We start from the raw sequence: 14,205 nt of genomic DNA on the forward strand, positions 1-14,205 counted from the left end.
CTGATGAATTGACGGCCTATATCAAGTCGTCGAAGAACATGAAGGCCCCAGGCTTCGACAGCATCCTAAATCTCGAGCTCAAACACATGAGTGCTCCGTTCTTTGAGCACCTCTCGCTGATCTTTAATCAGTGTCTTCGGCTCAGCTACTTCCCATCGTCCTGGAAGTCAGCGAAAGTCATCCCATCCGGAAGCCTGGGAAGGATCCTTCCTCCCCTAAAAGTTATCGACCCATCAGCCTTCTCTCAGGGTTATCCAAGCTATTCGAAAAAGCTATTCATCATCGGTTACTTGAGTCTGCCGAAAATCTCAACATCTTGCTCGAGGAACAGTTTGGTTTCCGACGCGGTCGGTCAACTGTACACCAACTGACCCGAGTTACCAACGTCCTCAGACGGAACAATTTTGTCTCGAAAACATCCGCCATGGCCTTACTCGATGTCGAGAAGGCATTTGACAATGTATGGCATGATGGCCTGGTGTACAAACTACAGCGCTACAATCTTCCCAGCTACCTGGTGAAAATCATCAACAATTACCTGTCGGCAAGGACATTCCGGGTCTCAATCAGCGGATCGAGTTCCAATGCGCACAACATCGTCGCAGGCGTCCCCCAGGGCAGTATCCTCGGGCCCCTGCTTTTCAATCTGTTCACCTCCGACATGCCAGAACCTCCAGAAGGCGGCATTCTGTCTCTGTTCGCAGATGACACATCCATCGTCTACAACGGTAGAGTGATCAGAGCGCTAGTGTCAAAACTCCAAAGAGGGCTGGATGCCCTGACAGAGTGCCTCACCAGCTGGAAGATCTGTATCAGCGCGGCGAAGACCCAGGTCATCATTTTCCCCCACTCCAAATCCCCTAAACTTGTTCCGCATGGGGACTGTAAAATCATCCTCAATGGCACGACTGTGGAATGGGCCAATGAGGCCGACTACCTTGGCTTGACCCTTGACAGCAAGCTTATTTTCAGGCAACAGGTTGACAAAACGGTGACAAAGTGTAACGTCTTGTTGAAACTACTGTACCCTTTGATCAACCGCCGGTCGTCATTGTCCCTGAAAAATAAGCTTGTTTGTAAACGAACAAACTGTCTGAGAATGAATTGTAGGGGACTAAACGAGCTACTAATTTGGACGTAGGCAGCCATCATCCAAGGTTGCGGTTTTCGAAGTTTTCAATGGTGTTGTGACGTGGTATTGAGAAATTGAACGACAAGTTATCCTTATTCCTTATGCTTATCCTTATAAGCTATGTTGCACGTTCTTAGGTAAGGTTGTATACTGAAAGTCGAGTCAAGTACGAGACACTGAAGACGGCCTTACATTTGAGGTCGAAATACGTAACTGTCAAGATACAATTAAGTGGTGGAATTCAATGGGATTGTATTAACTCGTCTAATGACAAGTCATAATACTAAATGACAATATTGACTAAACTCATAATTTAATCCCTTATCAGTTTCCCTCTCAGCCTTACTTACTTCTGCAATATGTTCTTTGAACGTTACATCTAACGATCTTTTTGTTTGACCTACATATACTTTATCACACTGTGAACAATTAATTTGATAAACCCCTGCCTTATTTAACATTTCTACTCTATCCTTTGTGGAGCCCAACAGTGTCTTCAGTTGATTGCTTCTGCTGAAGAATACTAAATCGATGCCGAATTTCCTCAGTCAAAGCCGTAGCTGGTGGGTGATGTGTTGATCATAGGGGACCGATACCCTCTTCAGCGGTTCATCGATCGGTGTCAGTGTTGTCAGTTCGTTTTTCCGTAGGTTCCTCTGCTTCTTGTTGATAATTGCTTGTATTGTTCTTTCTTTGGATCCGTTGATCTACGCTGTTTCCATGATGTGTTGAAGCTCCTACGTTTTTCCTTCTTTGCTCAGGGGGATCATCTGCATCCTGTTGATCATGTGATGAAAAGCTGCCATTTTATGCTGATACGAATGATTTGATATGTATGGGATGACTCTCATGGCGTTAATGGGCTTCCTGTAGATTTCGAATTCTAATGTTGCATTTGTTCCCTTGATAACCAGTAGATCCGAGAAAGGTAATTTACCTTCCTTTTCCTCCTCGTGGGTGAATTTGATGACTTTATGCACGTTGTTTATCGCTTCCAAAATCCTGGATAGATCTTTCCGGTTGATAATGCTGAAAATGTAAAAAAAAAATGATCTGTCAAGGAACAATTCTTCTCCTTCTTCTTCCTATTGGCATTACATCCTCAAACTGGGACAGAGCCGCCTCGCAGCTTAGTGTTCATTAAGCACTTCAACAGTTATTAACTGCGAGGTTTCTAAGCCAGGTTACCATTTTTGCATTCGTATATCATGAGGCTAGCATGATGATACTTTTATGCCCAGGGAAGTCGAGACAATTTCCAATCCGAAAATTTCCTAGACCGGCACCGGGAATCGAACCCAGCCACCCTCAGCATGGTCTTGCTTTGTAGCCGCGCGTTTTACCGCACGGCTAAGGAGGGCCCACCAAGGTACAATTAAGTGGTGGCATTAAATGGGATTGTACAAACTCGTCTTATGACAAGTGAAGACATTCCACTAAAAAGCTCAAAATAATTTTCTCAATAAAATGGCATCCAAGCGGAATGAGCGTAGTGCACAGGAATTTGTTTTATTTTGTGTTATTTATTTACATGATTTTTTTTCGCTCGTGTTTTTGATGGTGTGACTTCAATTTACCACCAAAATCTTTGCAACATGTTTCAAAAAATCCAGAATAAATCAAAGAAAAATCACATGATTATTAATATGCGTTAAACATTCAGGATGAGTACAAAATTGAGGAAATGTAAATCGGGTTAAAACCAGAATCCAGTTTTACAGATTTGAAGAGGAGGATCGCAAGTATTCTTAAGGACGTGGCCTTCATCAAGAAGTGCCAAAGGAGAGGGTTAATCCTGTTAGCCATAGGTTTGAGATGGGAGCTCACATCCCAAAATCTATCAGTAAGAGGGTGGAATCGGATTTGTTGAAGTTGTCAATCAAGGGGCACTATGCCAAGCTACAGAGGTTGAACTTGGAGTGCAACAACCTGCCCCTCAAGCTGGCAAAGGAGAACCCAGACTCTTTCGATCTATTCCTAATGAAAGTACAGCGGGCCAAAGAGTGTGATGCGGACAGAATGAGGAGACTGCACAAGAAGAAATTGACCATTCTACGAAGGAAATCTGCGATGGAAGGTAGAACGACTAACCCCAAACAGTTCAGTTCAGCAATCAGTTCGATTTGATTCATGATGAAATTGACTAAATCGAATCTACCTCTAGCCCAGGTGATTCGATTCATACGAAAAAGCAAAGGATTCCGCCAATGAATCGCCTGCTTTGAGCGTGCTTACAGCGGCACAATCGAAAAAAATATTTTGTAGGCTTAGTAGCAGACACCTTCCTACATAACTGGTACCAAATAGATTTCGTGAAAAGTTCCTCCTGTTGAGAAAACCCGCATTAGATGTCTTTCGCCATACAAATTTCTGGCGGTTTACTCATGCTGGCTATTTTGCACATATACAATAGCGCCTGGATGTGACAGCGGCGGGTAGAAAATCAGCCACTGCCAATAATTCATTGTGGTATCTGTTGCCGAGTTTTCTGGCTTCAGGAATGAGATTTTGAGTAACTTTCAGGGGATCAAAGTTTCATTTCAGATTGCCAGAAAGGGTGACTGCCGCGTTTTGCCGGGATCCTTTGACGATCGCAAACGTCTTCTTCAGCATTTAACTGAGAAGCGGCATAAATTCTTCACATACGACGACAAAACTGAGCGATTGTTCAAAGTCGTCTTTAAAGGTCTCCCCAGTGATGACAAATCACTGGATGAGACTAGAATTGAAATTTCTCAATTACTTGGATTTTCACGAGTCCAAGTAATTAAGATGAAAAAGAAATCTTGCTCTGGTACTTCCCAGAGGGGCATTTCTCAAGAATTTTATTTAGTTCACTTTAACAAAAATGAACTAAATAATATGAAAAGTATGGAAAAGGCCTGGATTACGTCCCATGTTCGTGTTACATGGAAACATTTCCGCAGACCTGGGGGAAATTTCCAAAACCCCACACAGTGCCGTAAGTGCCAGAAGTGGGTTCACGGAACTAAACATTGCCAAATGCTAAACATTGCTAAATGCATGATTTGTGGTGGACCCTCTCACGCCAAGGACGCCTGTCCTGTGAGAGAGGATTCCAATAAATTTAAATCTGCCAATTGTGGGGGCAATCATAAATCCAATTTCTGGGAATGCCCTTCACGCAAAAAAGTTTTGAATTTCCGTGCAAAATTGATGACGGGAAACGCTCAAAATCCGCAATCATTAGCCGGTCGAGCGATTCATACCCATCACACTCAACGAACAAATTTTGCTCCTACGGGTAACATTTTCGTACCCATTCTTCAACGGGAAATAACGTTCGTTCTGACGACTCAGGTAGCATGTCTGCTTCCGACTTTGATTTTCTAAAACGAACAATTGCATCACATGATTGATGCAATGTTCAAAGCAAATACCAAAACTGAAGCTGTTCAGGTTGGTATCAAATGTTATTGGACTTCGTTTTATTGGATCCAAGTAATTCTTTGAAAAATTTAAATTGGAATGCCCGCTCTCTAAAGGGTAAGGAAAATGAATTATTCAATTTCATATCAATTCATAATGTGCATAATGCCATTATAACTGAAACATATTTAATACCTGGTCTTTTCATTAAAAGAGATCCAAATTATTTGACGAATAATGATCGTCTTGACAGCGCCTGTGGTGGGGTCGCCATTGACATCAATAGACGTATCAAACATATATTATATTCTTCGTTTGAAACCAAAGTTTTCGAAACCTTGGGAGTTTCTGTTGAAACAAATTTTGGACGTCCTTGGGGAAGAATACATATCACGTAGACAAACCCACACAAATAAATTACTATGCAAGCCACAGCCAAGTCGATGACTAAGCTTTCGGAGAATCTTATCTGCTATTTCGTTCAACCAGCACGTCTCCTCATGCGCTCGATAGAGCTCCAGTAACAAATCGTAGGTTCGGAACGAGGAACGTGTTTGCAATAGGCAGCTGCCTTTGGCATGTTATGGGCGAAATAGATCGAGTGAAAATAATTTGCGACTTGCAAAAAGTGGTGTGCGAGACTGGAAGAGACGCCGGAGAGCTGAAAGTGCACTGTGATTGATCATAATCGTGTGAGTTTTAAGAAATGATCTTTAAAACAGTATGAGCGGAGTAGTTCTGTAACGTTCATTTCTACCCAAATAAAATCGTTCTTTTATGACGCAATTCAGAAGCAAAAGTTAAAACAGAATCAATGATGTACTTATAATTTATGAGTCATTTTTTTTTTTTTTAACTAGTTTTATTTGCTAATTATCTAATCCAGCTTTTCGCGCACGGTAATGGCGGCTCTGTGGGCTTAACTTTGTGGGTATCCGTCCCTGTACTTCTTTGACATCTGGCTTGGGCTTGACATTCCGTTTTCCTTCTGTTCCAGGATGAGGGGAGAGGGTAATCGAAATGTCAAACCGGTCAAACCTAAGTCAGATGTCAAAGAGGTACAGGGACGGATACACTTTAAAACATACACAGAGCCGCCATTACCGTGCGCGAAAAGCTGGATACATGCATTCATCTCTTAGACTAGGTGTTCCGTGTTTTCTTAAGGTGAAGGTGGGTTGAGTACCAAAACAAAGCTTTGAAAGTATTGGTACAATAAAAACTGTCATATACTGTAGTAGTATTGGTGTCGTAGTTATAAAAAACATAAAATATTAGTAGGGTGGTTCAAAAAACGACCCAGCTCCAACACGCTCACTCGATTCCGTTCGATGCTCCGAGTGTTCTCCAAAAACCGAATCGAACAAAACCTGGGTGAGCACAAGCTGGTTCAAGTTTGTATGAAAACTAGTATGTGAAACTAAACCTTTCATTAAACTGGCTATAACGACTCCCCTCCAAACGCTGGCGAAAAGGAAACCCACATAGCTGAAAGCAACATTCCAGAGACTTCACTGAACGAAAATCGCACCGCAGGAAAGAACCATTGATTACGTAACGCAAAAAATAGCATTTTATATCCCGCTCACCCCCATGTCACACTTTCTGTACGAAGTATCTGCCCCTGGTGCAGATATCACAGACAAATTCTGTCTATTTTGTTGAATTGCACGTTTCACTGATTCCTTCTGAGAAGCCTGATTATCATGCTAAACAAGGATTTTATCGATCGTTAAGTAATTTGCGTTCGATCATTTAGTAGTTTGTCAATAATTTATTCCAGGTGCTGATTTTCAAAATGTGTTGTATGGTGGACTTCTAGTGCGAAGGTAAGCAGTAACTTAAACTGAATTATTGAAATTTCGTTATCATTTAGTCTAAGTTACTGAAAATATTGCTGTAACTACGTTACTAGTGGATCGAACACAAATTACTAAATGATCGATAACATCCTTGATGCTAAAGACTCGCAACCTCGATTAAAATCGACTTCCAACTATTGGAACGACCATTCAATATGCATTGTCTATGGAGTTAAAGCTCTTGAATATTTCATCCATTTTGTTAAGAAAATTATTTTGAGCTTTTTAGTGGAATGTTTTCACTTGTCATAAGACGAGTTTGTACAATCCCATTTAATTCCACCACTAAGTCGAGTCAAAGACGAGACACTGAAGACGACCTTACTGTTGAGGTAGAAATACGTATCTGTCAAGGTACAATTAAGTGGTGAATTAAATGGAGTTGTACAAACTTGTCTTATGACAAGTGGTATTTCATCCAGTCATATGGTCTCCCCCCTCGCCAGCGCCCAATGACGGAGTGCCACAATCAGAATAATTTTAAATTCAACCTCGCCATATCAACTGTCAGTCATACAAACCTGAAACGACCTGTGCACGATAAGCCCCTATTAGGTTCCTATAAGGTTCCCCCAAACACACGCGATGCGACAGTCGCGACGCGACTCTAGCGCTTGGCGACAGCGATTCTGTCGCCGTTGGTATGAAAGCGTAAATAGAACATTGCCTGCAGCGACCCAACGATAGAATCGCGGCGACTAGTTGTCGCCGTCGCGGCGATAAAATCGCTTAGGTCTGGGGGAGCCTTTAAACCAGCCCAAACCATCAAACGACACCCAAAATATGAAACATCATCGACTGAGCCTGGCGGAGCAAAATCATTTTTGAACCACCCTAGTTATTAGTTTGCTGCTGTCGGTGCCGCCGGTGTTTACATTCGCTCCGCGATCAGTTTTTCATAGTTTTTTTCTGGCAAAAATAGCAGTTTTTATAAAGTTTTCGGTTCAAACAAGTGACTGATTTCAAAAAGTGATGTTTCACTTGCATTCCATCAACATTTCGGGCTGCTCATGTGCGGAGAATGCCCTTTGAGAAGAAGTGAAGTGCAGTGATAACCCCACCAAATCGCGAACGGCTATTAAATTGGCACGAGATTGCTGATTTATGATATAATTCGAGCCGAAATACATGGGATTCTTCGGAGAAACATGTTCATTATCACGGGAAGTGAATAAATATGCTGTGAACAGGTTAGTAATTCGAATATTGAACTTTTGTTCGAAGCTGTTCGATGCATTCGAATATTTGTGGGAGAGGAGTGCGGGAGGTGTGGGGTTGCCCCGTGGAAGGTCAGGTGCCATATTGACGACCATCGTGGTACTCTTCCAACTATGTCCTTAACACTATCATCCTTATTTGCCATGTTATATTTTTAGTTATTATTAATACATTTCAATTGCCTCTGGCAGTTAGAATTTTTCCTCTGGTTGAATTGAACCATGTAGGAATTACAATGTTTTCAACTTAAACTAATCTTAATCTATTTTATACTAAGGGTACAAGCAGTTAATCGTTGCAATAGAAGATTGCAACGATTTTTGTCTAAAATTGGAAATTATTTTTTTGGACATTTGTTGCAATGTCTCAATATTAGAAATTCTATGAAGTTCATTGGTACTATACCACGGAGGCAACTTCAGAATCATTTTCAGAATTTTGTTTTGAATCCTCTGAAGTGCCTTCTTTCTGGTATTGCAGCAATTAGTCCATATTGGCACAGCATACAACATGGCAGGTCTAAAAATTTGTTTGTAAATCAAAAGTTTGTTCTTAAGACAAAGTTTTGATTTTCTGTTTATAAGTGGATATAGACACTTAATATATTTGTTACATTTGGCTTGAAGGCCTTCAATGTGATTTTTAAAAGTTAATTTTTGATCTAGCAGAAGTCCTAAATATTTAGCTTCGCTACACCAATTAATTGGAACCCCATTCATAGTGACAATATGTCTGCTAGAAGGTTTCAAATAAGAAGCTCTCGGCTTATGTGGGAAAATTATAAGCTGAGTTTTGGAAGCATTCGGGGAAATTTTCCATTTTTGCAAGTAAGTGGAGAAAATATCCAAACTTTTTTGCAATATACTACAAATGACACGAAGGCTACGCCCTTTGGCTGAGAGACCTGTGTCATCTGCAAACAAAGATTTTTGACACCCTGGTGGTAAATCAGGTAAGTCAGAAGTAAACATGTTATACAAAATGGGCCCCAGTATGCTGCCTTGGGGGACACCAGCTCTTACAGGTAATCTATCAGATTTAGAATTCTGATAGTTTACCTGCAGTGAGCGATCTGATAAATAATTTTGGATCAGTTTAATAATGTACAGAGGAAAATTAAAATTCATCAATTTTACAATCAAACCTTCATGCCAAACACTGTCAAATGCTTTCTCTATATCAAGAAGAGCAACTCCAGTCGAATATCCTTCAGATTTGTTGAGCCGAATTAAGTTCGTAACTCTTAATAACTGATGAGTGGTTGAATGCCCATGGCGAAAACCAAATTGCTCATCAGCAAAAATAGAATTGTCATTAATATGAACCATCATTCTATTTAAAATAATCTTTTCAAACAGTTTGCTTATTGAAGAAAGCAAACTGATTGGGCGATAACTAGAAGCCTCAGCTGGATTTTTGTCCGGCTTCAAAATTGGAACAACTTTGGCGTTTTTCCATTTATCTGGGAAGTATGCCAATTGAAAACATTTGTTAAATAAATTAACCAAAAAGGATAAAGAGCTCTCAGGAAGTTTTTTGATGAGTATGTAGAAAATACCATCATCACCCGGGGCTTTCATATTTTTAAATTTTCTAGTAATAGATCTCACTTCATCCAAATTAGTTCCCAACAAAGGGTCAAAAACATTAACTTGGTTGAGAATGTCTTCGAAGCTCCGTGTAACCTGATCCTCAATTGGACTAGTGAGACCTAGACTAAAATTATGGGCACTCTCGAACTGCTTAGCAAGTTTTTGAGCCTTTTCGCCATTTGTTAATAAAATTTTATTTCCCTCTTTAAGCGCTGGAATTGGCTTTTGAGGTTTTTTAAGAATTTTCGTTAATTTCCAAAAGGGTTTCGAACTGGGATCCAACTTCGAGACATTATTCTCAAAGTTGGTATTTCTCAGAATAGCGAAACGTTTTTTAATTTCATTTTGCAAATCTCGCCAAATAACTTTCAACACGGGATCGCGAGTTCTTTGGTATTGCCTTCGCCTCACATTTTTAAGACGGATCAGTAGCTGAAGATCGTCGTCAATAATAATGGAGTTGAATTTAATTTCACATTTAGGAATTGCAATGCCTCTGGCTTCGACAATTAAGTTTGTCAAAGATACGAGCGCATTGTCAATATCACTTTTGGTACCCAAAGGAATATTAACATCAAAATTCCTATCGATATATGTTTTATATAAATCCCAATCAGCTCTATGATAATTAAAAGTAGAGCTGATTGGATTATAAATGGCTTCTTGTGAGATTTCAAATGTCACAGGAAGGTGATTAGAGTCAAAGTCAGCATGAGTTACCAATTGGCCACACAGCTGACTTGAATCCGTTAAAACTAAATCAATTGTAGAAGGATTTCGACTGGAAGAAAAACAAGTAGGGCCATTGGGATATTGAATAGTATAATATCCCGCAGAACAATCTTCAAATAAAATTTTGCCGTTGGAATTGCTTTGAGCATTATTCCATGAACGGTGTTTGGCATTGAAGTCACCAATTACGAAGAATTTTGATTTGTTGCGAGTCAGAATTTGAAGATCAGCTTTCAACAAATTCTTTTGCTGCCCATTGCATTGAAAAGGCAAATAGGCTACAATGAAGGAAAATTGACCAAAATTTGTTTCAACAGAAGCACCCAAGGTTTCAAAAACTTTGGTTTCAAACGAAGAAAATAATTTATGTTTGATACGTCTATTATGCAACGTACACACCAGTCAAGCAGTTTGACGAACATTGACTCCGCCCCCAAGAAAACGCTTCGGTTGCTGCTTTGTTTGAACGTGTGTGAAGTTGTTCGAACAACCATTTGACAGTTGGCGGCTCGGTTGAAAAAAATTAAAACGGTTTGATTTTGGTTTGAGTTGTCGGGGGTGGAGCCAAGGTTCGCCGAACATGTTTGAGCATTTGTAGTGAAGTTGCACAAACCCCCATATATTTTTTGATGGTTGGTGCTCGAGTTGGTGCTTCGGTCGTTCGTGTGTGATATTGTTGGTCGAATAAATTGATTGTTCGTGTCGCTGTTGATAAAACTTGATGAATGTTTGAATGAACGGGAGGTGGAGTCAATGTTGGTCGAACTGCTTGACCGTGTACGTTCCATTAATGACAATGGCGACCCCACCACAGGCGCTGTCAAGACGATCATTTCTGTAGATGAAATAATTTGGATCTCTTTTAATGGAGAGTCTGGGCTTTAAATAAGTTTCTGTTATAATGGCAATATGCACATTATGAACTGTTAGGAAGTTGAATAATTCATCTTCCTTACCCTTTAGAGAGCGGGCATTCCAATTTAGAACTTTCACAAAATTATTTAGAACCGTTAAAACGGAGTCCGATAACAACTTTTTGTGTGTACTTTATACCAACCTGAACAGCTTCTGGAATGGTATTTGCTTTGAACATTGCATCAATCATGTGATGCAATTGTTCAGTTTAAAAATCAAAATCGGAAGCAGTCATGCTACCTGAATCATGACCGTTATTTTCCGTTGGGACATGGGTATAAACCTCATTTTGAGAAGAGAAGAGAAATAGAAATTTTAGTAGTAGAGTAGATTTTAGTAGAAATTTTGTCTACCAGCAGCGATGTTTGCATACGTGGGTACATTCGAAAAATTGGAATTTACTGAAGTGCTTGCTACCCGTTGACGAGCGGCAAAATTTGTTTGTGAATTGTGGTGGGTATGAATTGCTCGACCGGTAACTGGTTTCGAAATTTGAGCGTTTGAAAAATTTCTACCCGTCGAATCTGGGATCCGATTGGAATTTCCCGTCATCAATTTTGCACGGGAATTCAAAACTTTTTTGCGTGAAGGGCATTCCCAGAAATTGGATTTATGATTGCCCCCACAATTTGCACATTTAAATTTATTGGAATCTTCTCTCCCAGGACATGCGTCCTTGGCGTGAGAGGTTCCACCACAAATCATGCATTTAGCATCCATGTGACAATGTTTGGTTCCATGACCCCACTTTTGGCCCTTACGGCACTGGGTGGGGTTTGAAATTTCCCCAGGCCTGCGGGAAATGTTCCCATGTAACACGGACATGAGACATAATACAGGCCTTTTCCAAACTTTTCATATTATTTAGTTCACTTTTGTTAAAATGAACTAAATAAAATTCTTGAGAAATGCCCCTCTGGGAAGTACCAGAGTGGGATTTCTTTTTCATCTTAACCGTTGTGTGACCGGCAAAAAAAACACCCTTAACAGGCCGGCAGGGTACCCGGGTACCCACGAAACTAAAATGCTTATATCTCTGGAAATTTACAACCGATTTCAACAATTTTGGGCTTATTCGATTCAGAATTTTCTCTTCTATAAAGATGTTACCAGGATGAACCGATCTGGTCAATTCGATTCCTGGAAAATCCGGATTTCTAGGAACATGTCCTGCATAAATGATAATGATCGTGGATTTCAATAGCTAATCAGCTATACGGGTATTAAACTTCTAGAAATTTCATCAATAGATTGATTCTTATCGATTTGGGTCCATCAGAAGTGCCGATTTTCGATTGGCCATTCCAGAACAGGTTCCTCGAGGGATCATAGGTGGCCATAAACATTGTTCAATGGAACATCAACAATATGGGTATCAAACTTCATGAAATTAACTCTTGCGTGTGTCCTTCGTGATCCTAGGCTCACCAGACAAGTTGACTCAGGAGTGGCCATTCTGGAACAGGTTCCCCGGGAGCCGGGGTTGGCCAAAATTATTTCTCATTGGAACCCCAACAATATGGGTGTCAAACTTCTTGAAATTGTCTCAAGCGTTTATTTCTGATCTATTTGGGTTCATCAAACAAGTTCACCCCGGATCTCCAATTCCGGAATAGGTTCCCTGAGGAGTCAAGAATGTTCATTAACATTTTCAGAGCTAATTGTTTCAAATCAATTTATCTAGCAGTGTGAGTGCAAAATAAATACAAGGACCACTCATGGACGCCGGGTGACCAGCAGGAGACCCACCATAAGACTCCGGACACTTGGAGATATGATCGATTCCAGAAATTCTTCTAAACAGATGTGACTTTTCATAAACCGTTTGTTTTAACATTGTCACATCAAAAACAATACATGCACTACTCTTCGATCCTAGGTGGCCTCTGTCTGATACTACGAAAGTTTGTTCTAGAAATTTGCAATCCGTTGTAAAGTAATGTCCAGGGCCATTAATTGACTCCAGGTGGACACTAAGTTATCCTTGGGTAGCTCTGAATCATCCGGAGCAGTGGTTAATTCTTGAAATTCGTCATTTGTTGTGAGAGCAAAATTAATGCAAGGGCTACCTGGTGGTCCCCAGATGGTGCTCCAGAAATGCAGAGGCATCCAGAGCAGCGGTCAATTATTGCAATTCGTTCTAGAAACTTTCGAAAATCGTTTGTAATAGCAGTATAGAAGCAGAGTCTTTGCTCGCGCTTAGAATCATAGGGGCGTAACTGTATTGATCGATTTCTCTTCATCGATTTTATATTTGCTTCAGGTAGAAGATGTAATCATCCTTCATTACAACCATGAACCTTCGGAAAGCTACCGCAATTCACTACATTGATAAAAGGAAAATATCGTCGAAGATAAATCGATCAATACAGTTACGCCCTTATGATTCTAAGCGCCAGATTGCGAATATCATTCATTGATCCCGAGTGGCCACCACCAGTGGTCCTCCTGAAATACCTGAATTCCCGAAGCAATCGTCATTTCTTACATTTTGTTTTCAACAGTTGCGTAATCGTAAACAATTTTTTTTGTAACAAAGTCTGCCTCATACGCTGGAGGTCGTGGGTTCAATCCAAAGTCCGTTCCATTCTCCTACTTTGTATCTTTCTTTATATTTATCTCTAGCAATAGCTAGAACTGGAAATGGACTTCCATGGACTTCTAGCCGTTTCTGCTAGAATTGGAAATGAACTAAAGAGCTCGTTTTATACATCCAATTAGAAATTCCATCAGTTGCTTTCTATCTATAACATTGACAGTTAACCAAGACAGACCTCTGCCTCTCGAACCTTAACCCAACAATTCCAATAAATTCCGTACGAACAGAGGTATATTCGGCTTGCAGTGGGCGAGTGATTGCATCATCATTTCCACCCCTTCCCTACATTGACTTGCATTCTGAATCCACTGATAATCTGTGTGAAACAAAAATCTGTAATTAGATGCGCTCCCTCAGTAGATGAAGAAACTGGCTAGTCTAATCAGTATCGTCGTTCCAGTTTCAAAATCTACCTGTCTGGCCGTGAAGGCCGATGAGATGTCGACGGATGAGATGTTTAGCCTGAAGATGATCCTTTATGAATTTCGGGAGTACAGCCCATCTGTCTATTGATTTCAAAGCAGCGTACGATTCAGTGAAAAGAAATTAACTGCGGCAGATAATGTTCGAACACGGTTCTCCGGCGAAGCTGATTACAATGATAGTGCAAAGCTTGATGGCTCGAAATAAAATATTCGGGTTGCAAACGACGTATCAACCGCGTTTGTGACCGTGGAGAGATTGAAGCAGAGTGATGCGCTTTCAAATTTATTGTAAATATTGCACTCGAGGGGGTGAATAGGAGATCTGGTGTGCAAAAGAAGG

At 40.5% G+C, this 14,205-nt stretch overlaps 1 protein-coding gene and 1 long non-coding RNA gene across 3 annotated transcripts in view; one reads left to right on the plus strand and one right to left on the minus strand.

The window, feature by feature from the left end:
• Positions 1 to 1,503: 1,503 nt before the first annotated feature.
• The window catches only part of LOC134214106 (uncharacterized), a 79,690-nt gene continuing 66,988 nt past the window's right edge, over positions 1,504 to 14,205 (minus strand). The window contains exons 2-3 of the long non-coding RNA XR_009979657.1: positions 2,070 to 2,161; positions 1,504 to 1,999 (exon numbers count right to left, since the gene is read on the minus strand). This is a non-coding gene — a long non-coding RNA (uncharacterized LOC134214106). The remainder of the gene's footprint in view (positions 2,000 to 2,069; positions 2,162 to 14,205) is intronic.
• Positions 5,063 to 14,205, plus strand: part of LOC134218101 (uncharacterized) — a 60,035-nt gene continuing 50,892 nt past the window's right edge. Inside the window, exons 1-2 of one of the 2 annotated variants that reach the window (XM_062696970.1) lie at positions 5,063 to 5,214; positions 5,665 to 5,695. The gene's annotated coding sequence lies outside the window, so the exon portion shown is untranslated. The remainder of the gene's footprint in view (positions 5,215 to 5,664; positions 5,696 to 14,205) is intronic. The other variant, XM_062696969.1, reaches the window with a different exon arrangement.

Source organism: Armigeres subalbatus, chromosome 2, assembly GCF_024139115.2.
Source record: "Armigeres subalbatus isolate Guangzhou_Male chromosome 2, GZ_Asu_2, whole genome shotgun sequence".
Classification (NCBI taxonomy): Eukaryota; Metazoa; Arthropoda; class Insecta; order Diptera; family Culicidae; genus Armigeres; species Armigeres subalbatus.